Source organism: Crinia signifera, chromosome 19 (genome assembly GCF_055691185.1).
Source record: "Crinia signifera chromosome 19, ASM5569118v1, whole genome shotgun sequence".
NCBI classification, from domain to species: Eukaryota; Metazoa; Chordata; class Amphibia; order Anura; family Myobatrachidae; genus Crinia; species Crinia signifera.
In genome coordinates, this window is record NC_139226.1 from 46,903,342 (window position 1) to 46,909,786 (window position 6,445).

The 6,445-nt window shown below is 45.2% G+C and overlaps 1 long non-coding RNA gene across 1 annotated transcript; it reads left to right on the top strand.

The window, feature by feature from the left end:
• The first annotated feature begins 217 nt into the window (after positions 1-217).
• Positions 218-3,983, top strand: LOC146042483 (uncharacterized). The gene is made up of 3 exons (XR_014463887.1): positions 218-331; positions 886-930; positions 3,615-3,983. It is a non-coding gene; the product is annotated as an uncharacterized LOC146042483 (long non-coding RNA).
• The last annotated feature ends 2,462 nt before the right edge of the window (positions 3,984-6,445 follow it).

A 6,445-nucleotide genomic window follows, 5' to 3' on the forward strand; every position in this document is an offset into this window, starting at 1 on the left:
TAGTCACACTTTGCCCGAGTACGTAGGCATCCATGGAGCCCCGTAATAGTAAGGCATTGTGATGGGTGAAGTTGCTATCGTCGGGCCGGCAACATTCTCGTCCAGTACTCCTTCCCCTTGGGCTCCAGAAGCTGACGGCTGTTCCTGAGACATTTTTTCTTTTTTTTTTTATAGTTTTCCCCTTGCGCACAATTAATTATCTGAATCCTGTTTGTGACGCCACGGAATTTTCCTTGTAATAAACTGGGATTCTATTGTAATACTCTGTTTCTTTCTCTTTTTCAGGTTACCTCTTCTTTACAGATTCCTCTCACAAACTGTTCCAGTATTGGTAAGTATATTTGCTTTATTTTCTGAATAAATGTTGGTTAGCAGATTTACAATATATAAACATATGGGTAAACTTTCAACTTTTGCAAATCATACAATGGTGAATGGTTACTGCTATCAACTTCATGTACGATTGGCATTTACTGACAACACAGTGGAATTGCTTTTGTAGATTAGTTAATTAAACTTCTGTGTACTTAACTAGATGCTTATTTAAATCAATGACATGTTAAATACACTACCAATTCTAAGGTAATATGTCAAACTTAGCTCTATAACATTACATAATATTTCTCTATAGAACAATATACTGCACATCCCAGAGGAGTTTCATATATATAGCCAAAAAGTCCTAACTTAGTACAATTCTAATTTCATACAATGTTTCTGGTGCTCTCAATGACTCTCCTTTGAAGGCTGGAGCATTCTCAATACAATGTATAATCCTGTGTTGCAGTATGACACGTCCCTAATCTTTGATGGGGACAACTGAAGCAATATGTATCCTTCTCTATATGCAATACTCGGATTGATCCTGTCTAATTTCCCTTGCAGATCAAGTGCTGTTTGTTCCTGATGATGAATGGAACTTCCTTACAGGCAAGTGTGCTGATATTCTCCTCTAGAAGCTATTTGCAATATGTCCCTGAGATCAGTTTTAGTTCAACATACGCTGAGTATCCTTTCTTAACAGCTGGACTGCGGCTTTAAATAAATCTATTTCCTCATGTTAAACTCTTCACTGTCTCTGCTGTATAATTAACATGCTCCCTCTTATAACCTAAACTACTGTAGGTTTGGCTGTTTCCTAATACTGTTAACAGGCTCTATCTGGTCTGCGCTCAAAGATCTGGCAATCTTGTCTATACAGGTGGCTGTATTATGGCCGCTCTTCTGGAGACTGATCAAATGTTATTAAACACAGAGTCCCTTTTTATACAGTCCTTGCAGGCAAAGAATGGTCTACTGCAAATGTCTCAGGTGTTTATTGGGTCCATTTATGACCTCTCCACACTCTAACTTTTACTTGTTACAATTCAATCCACCTCCGTCCCAGCCTTCTCCAATCGTCACAGGGAGGGCCTAAATGTGTCACTGCACTGTCCTTATGCCTCCTTTCTGCATTCTGCGCTGACAGTTGGCTCTCTATTACTAGGCCTCGCCTCCGTCACCGCCCACCTCTTGAGTCCTGACCAGCGGTGGGGAGGGCCTAAGTGTGTCACACCTACTGTACTCCCCTTCCTCTCCGGTCTGTGTTAGCCGTGTCCCTGGCCGCACTGCTCCGCCCACCTTATCAACTTGATGTCACTCCGGGACCGCCCAGCACTCCTTTTGCGGCTCTCATCATCCACCGAGATCCTGCCCAGCGCCGGCCTTCTCCTTCCCGGCTCACCTCTTATTGGTGTCCGCAGCTCCGGGACCGCCCAGCGGGCGGGGTCACGCCGCCCGGCGGACCAGTGTCCCTGAGATTGGCGATGGACACCGGATCACAGTCCTGGGCAGTGGGAGGCACTTCTCCAGGTAGGGATGCCGGTCCCGCAGCAACTCTCATGCGTCGCCGCTCTCTGACGCAGCCGTCCCTCTCCCGGCACCAGCTCTGTGTACACTGTCGGGATCAGATCTCCGCTGCCTGACTGCAGAAGCGGGGTCCCTCCAGTAAGTACGCTGCCTGCTTTCAGCACCACTGTCCACTGTGGCTGTGCAGCTCTGCTCTATCAAACCTCTCCAGGGAACTGCCTTTTTTTTCCGTTAACGGCTGCTCCTTTTATCAGGCCCCGCGTGGCCACCGCTCCTCGCTGGGTGCACGAGGTAGATCACTTTATTTGTCCCTTATGAGGTTTCCCACACTGTCAGCCTGGTTGGTGCAATATGTCCCAACTGAGGGGTATAATTACTGCATCTGTTAATCTTAAACGCTGTACTGTGAAAAGTCTCTTTCTGTTAACATATGATCCCCTCTATGATGGATCCCAGTTCATTTATCTACTTACTACATATATACATATACATATATAACCTCTGGTCTGGTTATTACACTTATATGTTTTGAGACTGGAGGAGAGTCTTATTGTGCCTGGGAGGGCATTCCACAGAGTGGGTGCAGCTTGAAGAAAGTCCTGCAATTGGGTATGGGAGCGAGTAATGAGTGTGGATGAGAGACGCAGATCTTGTGAGGAGCAAAGAGGTCGGGTTGGAAGATATTTTGAGACAAGAGAAGATATTTATGTTGGGTTAGTTTGGTTTATGGCTTTGTGTGTAAGTAAAAAAAAAAAAAAAAAAATTGTATTGAATATGGTAGAATACAGATAACCAGTGACTGACATGTCAAATGCAGGCCTAAAAGCCTAATACAGATGAATCCTAATACAGATGAATTTAGAATAAGCAGTGTCATCAGAATGAAATGGATTTTAGCTGTTGTTTAGGTACTTGTGTATTTTAGCGGCGCACCTCGCATACCGAAAGGCATGCGATGGTATGCGATGCGATATCGCGCAATGTTGTACAATGTCATACAATTTTAAAATGGTATGGCATTGTATATGGCATACAATGCCATACAATGATTAAACATTGTATAAGCACCCTAATGGGTGCTTACAATGTTAAAAGCACCCCCACTATAAACGTGAACCCTAAGCGTGGCGAGCGCAGCGAGCCCGCGAGGGGCGGCGGTACGCCTCCTACGACCTTTTCATACCCCCAATATCCACGTCGGCGTTGAGAATAGAAAGTGTGGCGAGCGCAGCGAGCACCACGAGGGGACATGGATACCTGTGAAGCCCGCGAGGGGACGTGTATACCTGTGAAGGTATCCGCGTGCGCTCGCCACGCTTCAGGCTCGCCACACTTTCTGTTCTCAACTCCACACCGACGTGGATAGTGGGGGTATGAAAAGGTCGGAGGACACGTACCGCCGCCCCTCACGGGCTCGCTGCGCTTGCCACGCTTTGGGTTCACGTGTATAGTGGGGGGTTGGCGTGGGGCTGCATTTAACATCCTAAGCACCCATTTGGGTGCTTAAAAGCACCCTTTAGGGTGCTTATACAATTTTTAATCGTATAGGGGCAAAAATCGCGTTGCATCGCATGCCATCGGGTACATGGCATGCGATGCGATTAAAACATTGCGCGACCAACATCGGGGGCGCCGCTAAAATACACAAGTACCGTTGTTTCTATTAGAGCTAGGATCAGGCGAGATGAACAAACATAAAACCCACGTATAAGAGCATGGTGACATTGTAAAAAAGCTTTAACTAACATTGGCTTCTGTTTACTTAGAAGATAACAAACATGGACTATGAACGACAGTGATCATTCATCATCTATGCTAACCGATTTCACGTTCTGGAGTATCAGAGTTGTCGAGTGTGGTGGCGTTGGTCGCCTTCTGGAGATGTACATAACATTACATTATCAAGGAGGTTCCATGATGACCAATACATGGAGAATTATAATGATTATGAAGATACACCCCTATTATAATTATGTACGCCCCTACATTAAAATATGCACGCCTTGTTTGTTAATTATTAATTATTGTGTTACTCGAGATCTTACTGTATATAAGAGACTGTTATCTGGCCTAAAGCCAGAGATTGAAATGCCCAATTCTCTGTAAGCTTGCATAATAAATATACTTTATCACTGCCTCGTATTAAGGATAAATAATTTATTTCTATCACAGACTACGAACATCTGGCTGGGAAGATTAGCCTCGCAGCTGCATTCATGATGGACTGTAGTGGTGAGAGTCTGTATTGGGGAAGGCCAATAAGGAGACTATTGCAATAATCAATGCGTGAAATGATGAGAGCATGGATTAGAGTTTTTGCAGTGTCTGGTGTAAGGTAAGGGTGAATTTAGAATGTTTTTTAGGTGCATGTTGCATGATTTCGAGACAGATCGAACGTAGGGAACAAAGGAAAGTTCAGAGTCAAGGATAACACCTAGGCAGCGAGATTGAGAGGTAGGAGTGATTGTCATATTCTCAACAGCAACAGAGATATCAGGTTGGTAACTACTATTTGTTGGCCGAAATAGAATTCATTCTGTTTTAGAAATATTAAAGTTTGAGGTGGTGAGATGACATCCAGGATGAAACAGCAGAAAGGCATTTAGAGACACGGCCCATTACAGATGGAACAGGACCGGGGAGGTTAGGTAGAGCTGAGTATCATCTGCATACAGATCATACTGAAATCCAAAAGAGCTAATCAGTTTGCCAAGAGATGAGGTATAGATTGAGAAAAGCAGAGGACCGAAGACTGAGCCTTGTGGTACTCCAACTGATAGAGCTAGCGAAGAGGATGTGGAATCAGAGAAACTAACACTAAAGGAGCGGTTAGATAGGTAGGATGAGAACCAAGAGAGGGCTGTGTCTTTAAGACCTAGGTATTGTAGTGTTTGTATAGAACCAAAAACTAATATCATTAGCATGTGCATATACAATATGTGTGTGTGCGCGTGTGTGGTCCTCCAACATCTTTTTTTACTCTGGGCAACTTTGATAGTGTCACACCACTGGTTGTGTGCTTCGATGTATGTAGCCCTTGCTCACTGGCAGTGTGGTGTAGGTGCATGCCCCTGGCACCCACCTATGGCTAGATTACCATCTGATTGAGTTAAAATGAACTCAGTAGGGGCTGGCTGGTAAAGATTCATTTGCGGAACAAGCACATAGCACTGTCCCAGGACCTGGATCCATCCTCAAAAGCTGAGTTGGTGTGTAGAACACAGGGGCTGATTTTTCATGTACCTTCAGCAGTCAGTAATATATCTGATCAATCTTATGTACACTCGCCTTCTCTCCAAGAGACTCACGGTTATTGGCACCCCTCTTACAACCCACTCAGAGGTGGATTTTCCACAAGGCAACCTAGATGCCCGCCTAGAGCCCAGCAGGTCCCAATGGGCCCCATAAAGATATCCTGGCCATTCAAATTGTTCCCAGGTCTTGCCTCCCATGCAAATATTTGCTATTTGCAGCACTTTACTGTGAGGGGTGGGGCCTAATGACATAAATGAGCTTCTCCTGGATAGGAAACTGCCAACGTAGGCAAGTATGTTCTTATGTCAATAGAATGGATGTTGAAATGAAATTGAAGTATTGCACTGACAGGGGCCTATGAAGAGATGCATTCACAAAAGGGGGCATAGCCAGCCAATAGAGGCATGGACTGACCAGCGGTAGCTCAAAATCTCATTAGCGCATGTGCTTCATGTCTTATTTACTCAACAAAAACTATTACAGTCAGAGCACATGGCCTACTTTACGTTTGTATACGTAAGGGCCAATGTTAACTCAATGGAGCAATAATCAACAGCCTACATCTGTGCTAGATGCACTCGCGTAAAGGTGCCGCTGCACAATAGCTCACAATGAAGATTTCAGGTACAAGTGATTGACAGGAAGTGATCATGTGGAGGTGTTAGCAGGGAGTGGTTGGAGAAATGCAGGCCTGTCATTGCAGTGTTCAGGGTGCGCGGCTCCAGGCAGCTGCAAAATCACACTTGCTAATATATGGTGGCTGCACTACGGTGTCCAGTCTGTATAGCCATAGGCCAGGTATGTCCAAACTATGGCCCTCCAGATGTTGTGAAATTACAAGTCCCATCAAGCCTTGCCACAGTTTTGTTACTAGGGAATGTTATGGCAAGGCATGCTGGGATGTGTAGTTTCCCAACAGCTGGACATGCCTGCCATAGGCCCACCATTAGCCTCATTGTTCCCTGTACTTGCGCATAGGCTTAGAATTTGTATGCAATTTATAGTGATTTGCAAGGCGGTATTTCACTCTAGCGGGGTGGCTTAACTAAACACAGGCCGTACGAATTTGTGCCCGTGCGTTCAGGGCTGAATCAGGCCCTTAGTCACACAGAAATATACAGATGTATCCTTTTCTGTCCTTGCTGCGGGAGGCTGCGTATCCTTTCAATGCGGTGATGCACAGCACAGTGTCAGCCTATCCGCTGAGACCACCCCCTGATTATACGCTATGCCACGGTTCTAAAGCCGCAGAGCAAACGCATCATGGGCCACAGTGTAAGAGGACACATCTGTACAAGTGTTGCATATGGAATTAATCATCGCAGTCACCTGGTGTATCCTA